This window comes from Mesitornis unicolor, unplaced genomic scaffold, assembly GCF_000695765.1.
Source record: "Mesitornis unicolor isolate BGI_N332 unplaced genomic scaffold, ASM69576v1 scaffold9330, whole genome shotgun sequence".
In the NCBI taxonomy this organism is placed as follows: Eukaryota; Metazoa; Chordata; class Aves; order Mesitornithiformes; family Mesitornithidae; genus Mesitornis; species Mesitornis unicolor.
In genome coordinates, this window is record NW_010160255.1 from 57396 (window position 1) to 71874 (window position 14479).

The following is a 14479-nucleotide window of genomic DNA, read 5'->3' on the forward strand; positions in this document are numbered from 1 at the left end:
GTGCAGAATTGTAATCTCTCCTGCAAACCAGATTTGACCTGGATTCAAGTCAAGAATTTTAAGCATGGACAAAACAGAAGGACAAAAAAGAATTACAAAAAACATGTACATGCTATGCCTATGTACAACATGAACACTAATATATATTTGTATCAATACAAAAGCATAACTGATATCAGATGCGTATACTACACCCCAATACTGAGTTGAGACAGGCAGAATTAATTAAGAACTACATAATGTTCAAGTATATACCTACCACATGTACTTTCTTTGGTAATAAAAAAACAAACAATAAATGAAAACATTTAGCAGGACAGCTGTTAACATCACTAAGCTCTACATTTCCTGGTTTTTTTAACATTAAAACTCTAAAGTCACATATGCCTCGTTTGCTTTTTGGGGACTAAAGAGGCTAGTAATCACATACATCTTAATTTGAGCTGCCACACTGTATAGCTGAAAGCCTACATATCTGCAGAGACTCACTGTAAAGCTTAAATGTAAATACACTCATTAATATTAGAAGCATGTGCATACACACACAGAGGATTGTAGGCTTGGAAATAGCACGAGCATAACTGCCTGCAGGATGTACTTGGCAAAAACAGAACCAAGAAGATCACCCCACAGATTTCATTTCTTTGTATCTTCATCACACAAACAAACAAAATACCCACACCTTATGCTGGAGACTGGTTCTCAGCAACATCACACCCTGTGGAAAGTTTTCCAATCATAGCCATATTAATTACAACTCCAGCAGGCTCTCCTTTCACAGCTGAAGCAACATGTAATTTTTCCACTAAAAGTAGTCAACAGATTGCGCTTCGGTTTCCAGAAGTTGCAGTTTACTCCAGATGCAGCTCTGTGAAGTTTCAGGATTTTGTTTGCTTTAAAATCTTGGATATATGTAGAGACACGTAGAAATGAAGCCATCCCAGACATCCAGGGCAGCTCTGCACTGCTCTTACCTTTCCCAAAGCCCACACAGACCCAGCACAGCAAAAAACCCAGCTATACCTGGGCTCCTGTCCCCGCTGCTCCATGCCACTACCCTCCCAGGCCCCAGCTCACCCCCAAGGGGAAGCAACAACCTGCTGAGCTGTGGGGGAAAACTACAGCAGTCCTTAATTTGCACCCACCTGAAACATTTCTTTTGAAGTGCTAAAGATGCAGGAGTCCCACAAACACTCTAATACCTTACAGACACAGACACACTAATTATGAGTCTGTCACAGACTAATTTTCAAGTTGCACACCAAGAGAGACAGCCACGTTAACGATAAGCAAAAGCCCAAAATAAAAGCGGAAGAAGTTGAAAAAGGTGCATTTAATGAACTGGGAAGACGCAATCGCCATCTTGCCCAACACCTGCTATGCCATCCTTAGCCACTGTGCTCTCAGCTGAATAAAAACAGACAAACACAACAGCAAAACTGAGTCCCACAACAACTTAAGAAGGCACCAGCACGAATGAGTGGACATATCTACCCCTGACCACACGTTATTAAGTACATTAGCCTCCAAGAGCATTTCAAAAAGACCACCACCCTCCAAAGCCCACCCCAAGAAAGCACTTTAAAGGACAAGCCACGACCACAGAGGCAGCGCAAAATCCAACTTACCAATACACGTAATAGGCTAAAGCCAGGCCGATGAGCGTAGCACAGACTCCAGCTAGCAAGCATATACCCGACTGGTTTACCAACATCTTCCCAATTTGTTATTGGTTAATAAAACCAAAAAAAGGATGAGGAGAAACGCAACGGCAAAAATGGACGATGCGAGTCTTGGCTCGGAAAGCAAATCAGTCTTGACATGGAGGAGGGATTATGATGACAAAAGCACATCGAGGTAAATCTGGAAGCGCTGCAGCTACTAAAACTGTCTGCTCCGCAGCAGGGAAAAAAAAAGAGCTGGGTGTCCCCTCCTTCACATGGCTTCATAAAACACCAAACTAAAAAAGCCCCTATTACCTCAACAATGAAGATATGACTGGGGCACAAGGGAACTAATATTTAAAATAGGTAATACTTCTCAATAAATATTACTGTCAGGTGGTGTTGCTGACAAACCGAGCTTTTGCTCTAATCCAATAATCTTCTTACGGCAAATTACCAGGCTACAATCAACTGGATTCGCTGGTGTGGTGAGGTACGCATGTTCAGCACTGCCACTTGACACTTCTTTTTTTTTTTTTTTTAAAGAGCTGACAAAGGATTTAAACAACATCTGAATTTTTAACACAAAGGAGCTTCTCACTCCACCAAAGCGTGTCTCTCTACTCTATGAAGAGAGAACACGAGGTTTCAGAGAACATCACAGCAGAAAAAGGGCTTAGTCTGCATCCAGAGCGCAGTCCTTGCAGGGCAGGACAACTGCTCACCTTCATGGCGCGATGAAGGGGCATCTCTGAACTGTCCAAAACTAAAGACAGGGTTCCGGGAGCTTTGCTTGGAGGGGAACTAGGGACTCCAGTGCCCTTACGCTTTCTGTGTGGGTCTCCATGGAGAGCTCTACCCAACTAAAGATGACGGTATTTTTTCCTCTCTCTTTTTTCTGCTCCAAGTTCATCGCTTGGGGAGGTCTAAGCTACAGCAAGCAGCACCTGCAGCGCCTTGGTTAACACAAAGGAGATTTGGGAGCCTAGAGAGGAAAGAAACACTGCTCCGGTGGCTACACCCTACCCAGGCAGCAGGAAGGTGGTGCTGTCAGTGTGATTAAAGCTCAGGGGCCCACGCGGCTGTTGTGCACCCTAATCTGGACAGTGCAGGTAAAGAGAGATTTGAGGCCACATCCGCACAGGGATGTAACAGTCGGACTGAAGACTGTGATTCCCATTCACCTACCATTACACCAACACAGCCCTTCACATGGATACAGTTTTCACTGGTGAAGCTGATCCTCACCTGGTAAGAGTTAGGCCTCTAAAAGAAACAAACAAAAAAGAAACCCAAATCCAAACAAAATCTAGCTGAAATGCCAAAGAAAAATTAAAATGGTAGTCAAAGCCCTCCAACACTCCTATTTTCTGACCAATCTTTAGCTACAGTGCTACAGAAAGCTACAGCATGCTGTTAGCTCCTCTTAAACCCTCCACTGCTCTGTAAGTACAGTCACAGAGTTAGGAGGTTTTAATTTTAAGTGGAGATTTTAAGTGGAAAGAGACAGTATGAAAACACTTAAGATTCAATAAACAAAGTTCTTACAATCAAAGAAACAGACAGGACTTAGCACTGTTTGGCCAAAAAGGAAAAAAAAGAGGCCGTGAACGGAAAAATCACAGCCAAGCAGAAGATTTCATCTGGTATGATGCTCAGCAAAGTTGGGTGGAAAAAGAATATAAGGAGCTGCCTCAGAGTTTAAAAGCACACACAAAATAATTATTACATACTCCAGAAAATGTGGTGAGTAGGGTCCAGTGGAAACCAACTTCTCAGCCAGGACAAAGCATCACAGCATTCATGAATTAAAGGAAAATTCTGGGTGCTCTCTATGCACCAAGGCAATAGGTCTTCCTGCTCTCTTATATCCTGCACAAAGTCCACATCAATTGTAAAACCTTCTTCAACCTCACCTACAGCTCAACCACATTTCTCAAGTGATTACACAGATAAAAGTCTTACTACTATCTACATCTTTGTCAGTGAAGGAGACAGCTTGCAGCTAAATTCCTTGCTTGGGAATAATCAGTTTTGGCAGGCTCCAAAGGAAATTTTACTGATTGTAAATTTGATTACATCAAATTATATTAAAATAAACCCCAAAACATGAGAGACAAACACACACGTAGTTCAAAGGTGACAGGAGGGTTCTAGACACGCAGAGTCTGTAAACTGGCACTTGCAATGTTTCCATAGGTGAAGCTCAGTTGCCAGTTTCTAGGACTGTTGTTTCATTGCTGTAAATGCCTATAATGGAATATGTCGGGGCACAGGACAGCCTCAGGATTTTGTAAATAAAAAAAAAACAAAACCAAAGTAGCAATTATCAAGAGGCCTAATTTGAAAAAAATAATTGCCTATATTTAGAGCAAGGCTTACTTGGTATTTCTATTATAAAAGAAATTCTAAAATTATAGTGCTGGCATTCAAACAGTGACTCTATAATACCAGCCCTTACATAACAAATAGAAAAGGAGTTATCTAACAGAAACCCTATTAGTACAAAATTATTTGAGTAATAGGTCTCTTGTATCCTATAAAATAAATCAATGTTACGTAATTAAATAACGTTGCCAATCTTGGTCTCTGATGATTAAGAAAAACCTCAGTAGTGTCTACTCATCTCTAAGACTACACAAAATGTTTCTCTTCACTCCAAGTGGTTGAAATTTCAAGGCAGGTGGGAATTCATCTTTTGTATTCAGATAAAAATAAACTACAAAAGGAATTTCAAGAGTGTAAGCGCATCTACGCACCAAACTGTGAAATCTTGGGACCCATCTTCATCTAGATGGCTTGTGTAAATCTGGATAATGCTCTGTGGCACAGTTTCCTTACCTGTTTTAACAGGGATTCAAAATAAAGGGTAAATAAAAAGAGTCTCCTCTGTGATCATTTGAGAGAAGTGTTATAAAAAGGATGATATACTTTCCTTCCTGGATGGAAAATTATGCAAAAAAATCAACCCTCAAACATAAGAAATGGAGAGAGCCAACCAGGAGGTATCTGTCAGCATGCAAATGTGCTGTAGCTGAACAAGGCAAAGCTTCTGACTGCTGCTAAACGAAGCCTCAGCAAACAGCGTGTGTGTGCCTGCAAGCCCCTACCCAAGTTCAAAGCCTTTCTCTGAAGTACTGCATACTAATTGGGAAGAAATTCAAAGTCTGTCTCCCGAGAAGTGCTGAGCTGCTTTAAATATCAGGTAGAAACCAGTACCTTCTGCTAAAACAGAAGTGATACAATTTATTGTATGATGGCACCCACAGCGACCAGTGGTGTGGGTGAATTGGCAGGAGCAGGCAGGCTCTCAGGGCTGACTGGTAGCAAACCCAGAGCCTCCCTCCTACCCCCTCCTGAGAGCAAGCATGGAGATGCCAGACTCAGCACATTGGCTTCGCTCCCTTACGCTTCACTGGCTTCTGCTCCAGCGTTTGCTATCGCGCTCCGAACTGCCAGGATGGAAAAGCTTAAATAAATACAATCATTTACTGTTATTATGATTATTAAATAAGTAAATGAATAACACACTAAAGCTAAGGCTCCAGGTGACACCAGAGCCATCCACGCACTGTATCTCCTCTGTTTTGCAGCTGTGATTTTTACAACAGGAAAGTTTTCTCCTGCAAGTACTCTGCTATGCTAAACCCAGAAATTCCCCAGAACATTCACATTATTTCGCCCTACAAATATACCTCCAAACTGCTAACTGCCCACAGCTTACCAGCAGTGGAGAAAGGCTGCTCTAAAAGACAGCTGAGAAGCAGAATATATGCCACTCAATTGTAACACTACGGTCCCCAGCCTTCTTGACAGATCTGTGACAAGTGAGAGAGACCAACCAGACCTTTTGTCACATGGACAAGGGTACCTCCTCTAGACACTTCTGTGTGGAACATCTACTCATCCAGCAGCAAATTTCTACCCAGGATGGATGGAGGGGATGGGAAAATGAAAGCCACTGTTCTGATGTATCAGAGTTTAAGAACTCCATCACAGGGGAGACAGGGAGAAAAGTAAAAACACTAAAAGCAGAAGCAGTAGGTGTTCTGCTGGATGACCAACTGTCACCAAGGCAGCTTAAGATAAAACCACATTGTCCACAGTCAGAAAGGAATAATAGGTGAAAAGTGTGACTTGGAAAACCAACAGGTACACAACCCAAACAGTCCCTCAGTCCATTCACACAAGCTGAACTGGCAGCCTGAACTGTACCTGCGAGATTGATCCTGGGGAGGAAGAGGAGAAGTAGGGTGTTCAGTGCGATGCTGCTTCATACACTGCTGCATGCAATCCGCTAGTCACAACCCAAAGGGTACGAAAGCAAGAAAGGTGGAGCAGTACAGCAGGGCTGGGGCCCGCATCACCCCCTGCTTCCTTGTACGGGATCCAATTTTTATTTTCTTTCCTGTCACCTCAGCTGCAATCAGCAGATAATTCCTACCCAAACAACAGCTATTCTTCTTTCAGATTATTTCACTGGCAAATATTTCACAAGGCTGTTATCAGTCTGAATTCATAATTATCCTTGTGGTCAGCTGTCTTTTTGCATATACACAAAAGCAGGTATCTTTCTATCAAGCAGACCGATAGCGAAACCAAATACATGCTGGGCAAAGTTTTTTGTTCTGTGTTTTCACACAAGATCACACCAGCTCCTTCTGGCCTGAATACCAATACTGGCAGCAGCCATACCGCACACAAACTTTTCAGTGTAAATGGAAAAAACCCTGCTCGAATAACGACGACGACAAAAAACCAACACCAAGACCCCAACCAAATTTGAATATCACATTTCGAATGCAAAACTGAACTGCATGCACGTGCACAGGCACTTTTGCACATGGTGAAAACTTTGTAAATTACAACCAGAACACTTTACAAGACAGTATCCCACTCATTCAAGAAAATTAACTTAGAAGTGGAAAGTCAGTATGCCATTCAAGTTCAGGCTGCTGTGGGCCATTGAGCCAGGAAACTGAAGGGCAGCCACTCTGCTAACAGCTCATCTGCTTTAAAAATCAATGTGAGAGAAAGACCTGAAAATAAACATCTGCAGCTCTCCCCTGTTCTTATGAACTTCCATCTTTTGGTAGCTGAGCATCCTATTGCTAAACAGGCCTCTTGTAGTGTATGTAGTTAATTCAAACCACTCCGAATTCTGCGGAGCAGGGGACCATTCTATAGTTACATGCAGACTCTTTGGAAGATGCTGCCAACAAAGATGAGAAATCCTGGACTGGTGAGCATTTTTGTGATTCAATTTCACTTGTTCAGCTTCTTCTAAACAGTAACCTTTTAACATAATATTTGAGAGGGAGGTGACCTAAATATATTGTTACTGAAGGCTGCAGGGATCCTTGAAATGTAGAAATGTAGGCCTGCCTTGCACCAGCAAAATTCAGACAGCTGCTTTGCGTGAGGGCTGCTCCACAACTGACATCAAAAGCAACAGGAGGTTTTGGTTTTTTTTACAGATGCTCTCTGCTCTTTTAGTAATCATCTCATGCAAACTAGCTCTAACTGGACCTAGACAAAAATACATTAAAATAAGTCTGATGCTGTATTTTCTCAGTCCTAAAGGTGCCATGGTACTGATATTAATATGGCCGTAAGAGATTTCTCAGTGACCTAACCCAAGCCAGGTGGGCAGCTGTCTGTGTGGAAATTTCTACATCTCTGAGTTCCACTGCATCATTTCCACTTCTGTCTGAGACACACAAGATCACTGGAGCAGAGATCGCTTTCTGTCACCTGGCACAGTAATAAAGCACTTGACAGAACTGTGAAATTAGAGTCTAAAAGTGGGCACCCATTTCTCTTGGAGCTCGCAGAACAGTTGGACTGCCAAGTCAAAAACTGCTCCCCATCATTTGAAAAATTAGAAGCTAATTAGTAAACAGAGGTGTTTACTGTACCAAAGCATCATATTATAAAGAGCCCATGTGCCATACTCAAATTATGGATGTCACTGCTGCTAGCTTGGCACTGTTCTTCAAAAGCTCCTCAGTCAGGCAAAGTCATGGTTTGTGAAGCAGCATTTATGCTCTTAGGATTCATTTTCATCTGCCAGAATAACCCTTAGCTCATCTGCAATTATATGCCAAAAATCAAATATTCAAGGATATTAACATCTGCCTGCAGTTCAATGCAATGTGTTAATATAGAACACATTTACAGACAATGAGTCTAGCAAAAAAGGCTAGCTTCATTTAAAATAAACTAACAAGCAGACTGGCCTAATTACCAGAGCTGATCTAAAAGAATCAATGTTTCTCTAATCAAGACACATAACAAGAACCTTCATGCTATTTACTCTGCAATACATAATAGTTTCTAGAGTCTGCAGTCTGTGCTGTTCACTTTCATGCCCGTTAAACATTAATTACTTCTTTTGATACATTCTATTTAAATTCCTTTTACCTTTACATTAATAAGCCAGACTTTAGAAATACCTGTAATAATTGAAACATCACTGCATTAACAAGAAGTATTTTTCTGTAACTAAGTTTGTTACCTCCAGGCAACTGGAAGCTTATCGCATGCCTGGTCTGACTGACTGCTCACAAGTCCACACTCCCAAGCACTGCTAGAGGCTCGCTCTTAACTCATGCTTAAGGTCAGCATGTCCTGAGGTTTGCTTGTATAACTGCTTTTACAGTTATTACTCACCCTATGTCTGTACCAACAAGATACATGTTAAGCTACTCTCTATTATTCTTTTGATTTTTGTTTAGATTTTTTGAGGCAATAGGTAATTTCAGTAGACTCACTTAGGGAAGACTTAACCTCATAAAGGTGAGAAATTGGTAGTGGTAAGCACAGAGGAACAGCCTTAACACAGCAGCACTGGGCTGTAAATCTATGTTACTAAATATCCTACCACCACTCTGGCCCACAGTCACAAACAGTGAAGATGTTTTCCTTCTGAGGCACGCATGACAATATCAAGTGCCATTGCTATACATTCAGTACAGGAAGAACCACCACACAAAGGAGACGCTGAGGGATTTTTGCTCCCATTTTGCAATACAAACCCAAAACACCCAGATAATTTCTTACTGAACAAGGCAAAAGCTCACAAAGCTGGGGCAAGGAGTATCTGCCCTGACAGCCATCCAGAAGGGACCTGCAAAACCAACTGCCACAGCCAGGCCTTGTGGTGCAGGTAAGCAGCCCACACTCATGTTCTGCTGCTGCTTACCCAGCCAGCCCCAACAAGCACCCCTGTTCTTTTTGCCACTCTGTTCAGTTACCACAACAGCCCAGCAGCTGCATCACCAGCTCACATCACACTGAGATTCCTTCTCTCTGTTGCTCTCCTTACACTGTGGCCGGAGTGAGGTTTGGTCCGGTTTTAGAGGAGTCTCTTTTTTGCCAGCTGTTTTCAATCACAAATGCATTCATTTGTGTCAGCTCCAATTCCTCAGTCTCGGGCCAAGCCTCTCCTGCACATCAGGCTGCTTGTCCTATTAAACTTGAACACCATAACCAAGGCGGAAAGGGAGGCTCTCTTAAGAGGGAGAACACAGGCACAGAGAATGGGCAAATGAACCCTGGAGACAAAACCAGCCTTGCTGGTAAGGCGTAATAGTATTATCCCGAAACATATCCTGCAATAGCATTTGTATTCCCATCTGTACTTTCTGCTGCTTTGGAAAATACTGTCAAAGGTCCTGAATGTGTGGTCTTCACAACTTAAAAAAAACCCATGTGAAAACAACTGCTCCCACAGCAACAGTGAGATTTTCAAAACAGTCATAAAAGAGTAAGAATATATGCCATTATAGCTTCTTATAAAGCACTTTCAGTTTGGATTATGTTTTCTTCTCAAAATAAATTTCCCTAGGTGACAGTTTATAGGTCCTTGGTCCTTTTTTTCCCCACCAGCTGACCCTCCATGCTGACAGAGGTCCCTGTGCTGGCCCACAGCAGTGTCAAACAGCACTGGGACCCCAGCATAGCCATAGCCAGCACATGGCTGCTCTTGCCCTAAGCTTTCTAGGGAGCAAAGCTTAGTGGGTTGCAGTTCAAGTGTTTTCAAAGGTCGAGATAGGACCAAGCCCTTCACAAAATACAGTTGACACACTCACTTCTTCCAAATAAAAGTCACAATATGGAGAACTCATCTTCTGGTGCCTACGTCTTATAGCTCAATAGCTAGAGGAGACACTGAAGTAAAGGACATAGAAACAACATTCTCCCTGTCCTGAAAGAGTTTGGAGTAACACTTCTCACCTTACAGAAGAGTGCTCCATGCTATAACGCACCAAACATATCCAGACCTTCAAGTGTTTCTAGACTACTAAGGAAGACTAGTCCTTTCTCATTTTCACAGTGTCCCAACTCAGTGTGCTATCTATTAAAAACAGATAGGAGGAACATTGCTCTTGCATGCTGTGCAAAATAGACTTTTAGCTTTAAAAACCATGCCATGCCAGACTAGCAGCAGGGATCATATCTCTGGTAGCAGCTTTTCAGAACATTAGCCTGCTAGTGAAGAGGCCTCTGTCTCCGGGCTTTGAAACAACCTGCTATCACAGCCTCCACACTGGTAAATTAATCTTGGAAAAAAGAGAAAGTAGCTGGCTTTCTGACGTATTATACAATTCTCTCTGTTCAAACTCTAGGAAGCTTGAAATTGTGACTGCCGTGATTGCTCCTGTGAGCCGCTTTTTGTTTTAGCTTGCTGGATCTTTATGTCTCTAAGTGCTTTGCAAAGGTTTGGTTTAGTTTAGGGGTTTTTTTTCCTCTCTGTGGTCCTCAAGTTTATATGAAAACTGAATCTTGTAACATCTGTTACAAATTGTCACACTGGCAAGCCTAAGAAAAAGAAATTGCCTCTTGAAGACACACAGTAAGGACAATAGCAGCAGATAGTATCTATAGGGCTTTTGTCTATGCATATATCCCAGCAGCAGGGGACAGCTGCTATGGCAAATAATTTGGTCTCCCCATAATCCAGTCCCTCCCCACCCTGACTGCGTGCCTGCCAGTACAAGTTGTGCTTCGGTTCGCGAAATGGAGATTTGCTCTGCCAAAGAAGCATCCACTGGGACACTGAAAAGCTCTCAGTACAATTTCTCTAATCCATATTAATATCTATCGACCCACTCAGGATTTATCTGAACAATCAAGAACGTAAAGGCTGAAGGAATTATTCATACGATTATTCAACCCATGCAGCTTCCTGCAGGGCCATCCACTTCATTCAGAACATTTCATTTCCAGATTATTCCTCCTTGCAGGCTCTAGCAACCCAAGATACGACAGCCAGGCACACACTACACAAAGGGCAAAGGCACCGGGCTTGGCAGCCTGCCGGCCTGGGTACAAGAAGCCAAATTTCACTCTTCTCCAAACAGAAGCAGAGCCTGAAACTTCAAGAGCTGTGCACAGTTCATAAAATCAGAGAAATATAAAATAGTCTGGGTTGGAAAGGATCTTTAAAGGTCATCCCCTGGAGTGAGCAGGGCCATCTTCAACTAGATCGGGTTGCTCAGAGCTCCGTCCAACCTGACCTTGAACGTTTCCAGGGATGGGGCCTCTACCACCCCTCTGGGCAACCTGTTCCAGTGACTGCCTCTCTGGGCATATTTTAGCTTCTCAGTAACACTCACATTGATGGCCTTCTCAGGCCTTACACACAAAGAAGAAAGGCAAAAATTGCAGCCACATAAGCTGAAAAATATGCTACAAAACAGAAAACTCATAAAACAGGCTTTCGTGTATTTCTGGGGCATTGCACTTACAGCAGCAGGCAATGAGCCTGGACAAAAGCATTCTGCAGAACCAGTTTTGAAAGTAGCTGGTCACCATGACACTGTAACAAGACTACTTTCACAAGTAGTCTCTCACTACTCTCACTACTGAGTCTCCCTCTACCCACCAAAGCTGCAGATGGCCAGCATTAACCAGATTCAGCTGCAATAACTAATTTTTGCAATAACTAATTTTGATCCAAGAATATTTGGGACTCGCAGAAAGTAGTTATTTGCCCACCTAATATGATCTGCGATAAATGCTTTCACTTCCTCTATAGCAGGAAAATGCACATCTTCAAAAGGGATGTAGCTTTGCATGGGGTCAGAATACAAAGCCTGAACGCAGACTGTGGCTGATCTGGTACGTACTGCCCTGTGAATCGGAGCTTCAGGAAATACCTCACAGCAATGACAGTTTTGTGGGAGACTACTTGTCCTATAACAGACCTTGAAAGATTATAGAACACTAAAGCAACACTCTGGGTATTTGTAATGCCACCAAGATTAAATCACCCTTCTATTAAAAAACCTACTAATAGTCCATGAAGGAGCCAGGGTATCAGAGATCACCATTAAAATGTCAACATCTGACTCTAACCACTCCAGAGTTTTAAGATCCCATCCTGGAAAAAAGCCTGTCCTATTGCTATGTCAGTGGGATCTCATCAGCTTTCCACCTTTCGCCTACAAATGGTGACAGCAGACTACAAAAAAGGGCAAAGAGAAGGAAGTGTGTTGCTATAATTTACCATTTCCTTATCTGGTTACTGGACAAAATTTAAGAATGTCTGGATTAAAGGCAGCTTAAGATGACCCTAGAGTCGGCATTCAGGAGATTTCAAGTAACTCTGTAAAGGAGGTCTTCAAAACACTGTAAGGCCACAGTTCCTCTTCTATGCTTGAGGTAGAAGGTAACAGTTAAGAATTTCTAGAGTCCTCTGGAGGTTTATTTGTGGTTAAGTCTCGGCTGCAGTGATTGCCAACAGATAAAGCATATGAGAGCACACGAGCAAACGCTACAGGAAGCAACAAGCCGAAGCACAGATTTCATCCCTAAATTAAAATTCCCAGAGTGGGAGACTTCTGATGCCTCTCCCAGCAATTCATACAGCTCTATGAAAAGAACAGGATTTGCAGCTCCGTATTTTTTTTCTCTAAAAGCATCCTATTGCTATAGACAAAACGCAAATACAGAAACGTGGGGGAAGATTTCTTTCTTACCACCACCACTGGGGACCATTTCTGGCACCTGGCAACACTCAGAGCAACAGGAGAATTCCCATCTCCTCCCTCCAGGGAAGTACCACTGTTTATGTTTCAAGAGATCTGCTCTCTCATTTGCCTATAAGCAAAAAAGACATTCTTCAATGAATTAAGGTTAAAATACTTTGTTTAAAAGCAAGATATAATGCAAACAACATGCAGCTGCTAACCCGGGTCACAAGTTCTTGAACTCAAACTCTTCTTATTAAAATTACCCGTCTTTCTTCTTTGAAGGGAAGAAACCCTACACTTAATCCCTCTTCCCATCTACTAATATTACACTCAGCTCCACAGGTACCTACTACTTTCAGAGGGTCTAACCAGCACATAGCTACAAAATTAGAAGCAAGTGTTCTTAACTTATACTAAATAGTGAAATTGCAGCTTCTATTCAGAATGGAGAAGAAGCTTGCACACTCGAGGACTAGCCTACCTTTTCCAGCTTTACTAATCAGCATAACAAAAGGTATTTCTTTTACCTACAAACCTTGTCTTGATGGAAGTTATGGAAAATGAAGCAGAAGTAATTATCCACCCTCAAAACACACAGTTAATCCCTATATTTTATTAAGAGTGGTTTTTATGATACTGAAGCAATTAAGTTAATCATTATTTAATTTTAGATTACTGATGATTTACTTCACACACAAGTTCACTTTCCACATAATTTAGTCTCAGTAATTAGAGATGTACTCTACCCAGAGGTGGCTTGTTCAAAGCACGTTGTTATCTAATTTCACAAGCCTTACGCCGTGAAAGTTTCATGTAGAAATCATGTACAAATTAAACTTCAAAGAAAAGAAACTCCCGAAAGAAACTCAGATTTACCAGACTGCAAGCCTGGTTTTCTCTAAAAAAGTGAAGAAAAAATATTCTTCAAACATCTGCCCAACAAGTCAGATGTATCACAAAAGCTAATATAAAAGTTAACCCACTTTAACAAAGTTTAAAGCCGTAGGAACAAAAAAATGTTCTTCTCACACATATCACTTCATTTGCCACTTATTTTAACTGGTACGTAAGGTCTAAAGGAAAATGCGTGTGTCTATTAGGATGCCCAGCAGGTATCTGCCATGGGATGTAACCAGTACTGAATCATTCGGACGCTTAAGACTTCTGTGATGGTGTTATCAGAAGAACAGAAATAAAGACCAGGCACATAGGTCCATACTGTATCATTTTTTTAGCCTGGATACCATACCACTGGAAAACTGCTCAATACCCACCTACTTCAGCCAAATTTGTGTAAAGGTCCTGCTTAAACCACACCATACCAGGAAAGGCCAGCTACTGACCATGTAGCTCAGCTTTAGGTCTCTGTACTGTTAATGGCATCCCTAGCTGCCAGCCCAGCTGGGCTGGCACACTGCCCAAGGCCAGTTTCATGTCAAAACACATCTGCTCTTTTTGGGAACAAAGGGTATCGTCTTCCACCACTGCCATAAGAAAGAAGGAAAACAGATGACTAGGCGAGTATTTTAAAAACATACACCGCTTTTGGACAATTTTGAAGACAGAGTTGCAAATGAAAGCACCACACGCAACTGCCCGACACGCTAATTCAATTCAACTATATTCAAACCAATAGAGGACCACCTCAATGAATGAAGATATGTACTAATTTCAAGAACTTTAATGCCAGTATTTATGATCCAGTTTGACTTGCCATATAGAAGAAAATCTACAGAACTCATGAAGAGCATCTAAGATTTCACTGAAGAATGATTAAAAAATTAAGGACATGAAGCTACAAAGAGATGAGGACACAACAGGTCTGCTGTGAGGAGT

At 42.0% G+C, this 14479-nt stretch overlaps 1 protein-coding gene across 1 annotated transcript in view; it reads right to left on the reverse strand.

The window, feature by feature from the left end:
• AGPAT3 (1-acylglycerol-3-phosphate O-acyltransferase 3) overlaps positions 1–12770 on the reverse strand; it is a 49015-nt gene extending 36245 nt beyond the window's left edge. The window contains exon 1 of the mRNA XM_010189542.1: positions 12650–12770. The gene's annotated coding sequence lies outside the window, so the exon portion shown is untranslated. The remainder of the gene's footprint in view (positions 1–12649) is intronic.
• Positions 12771–14479: the final 1709 nt, after the last annotated feature.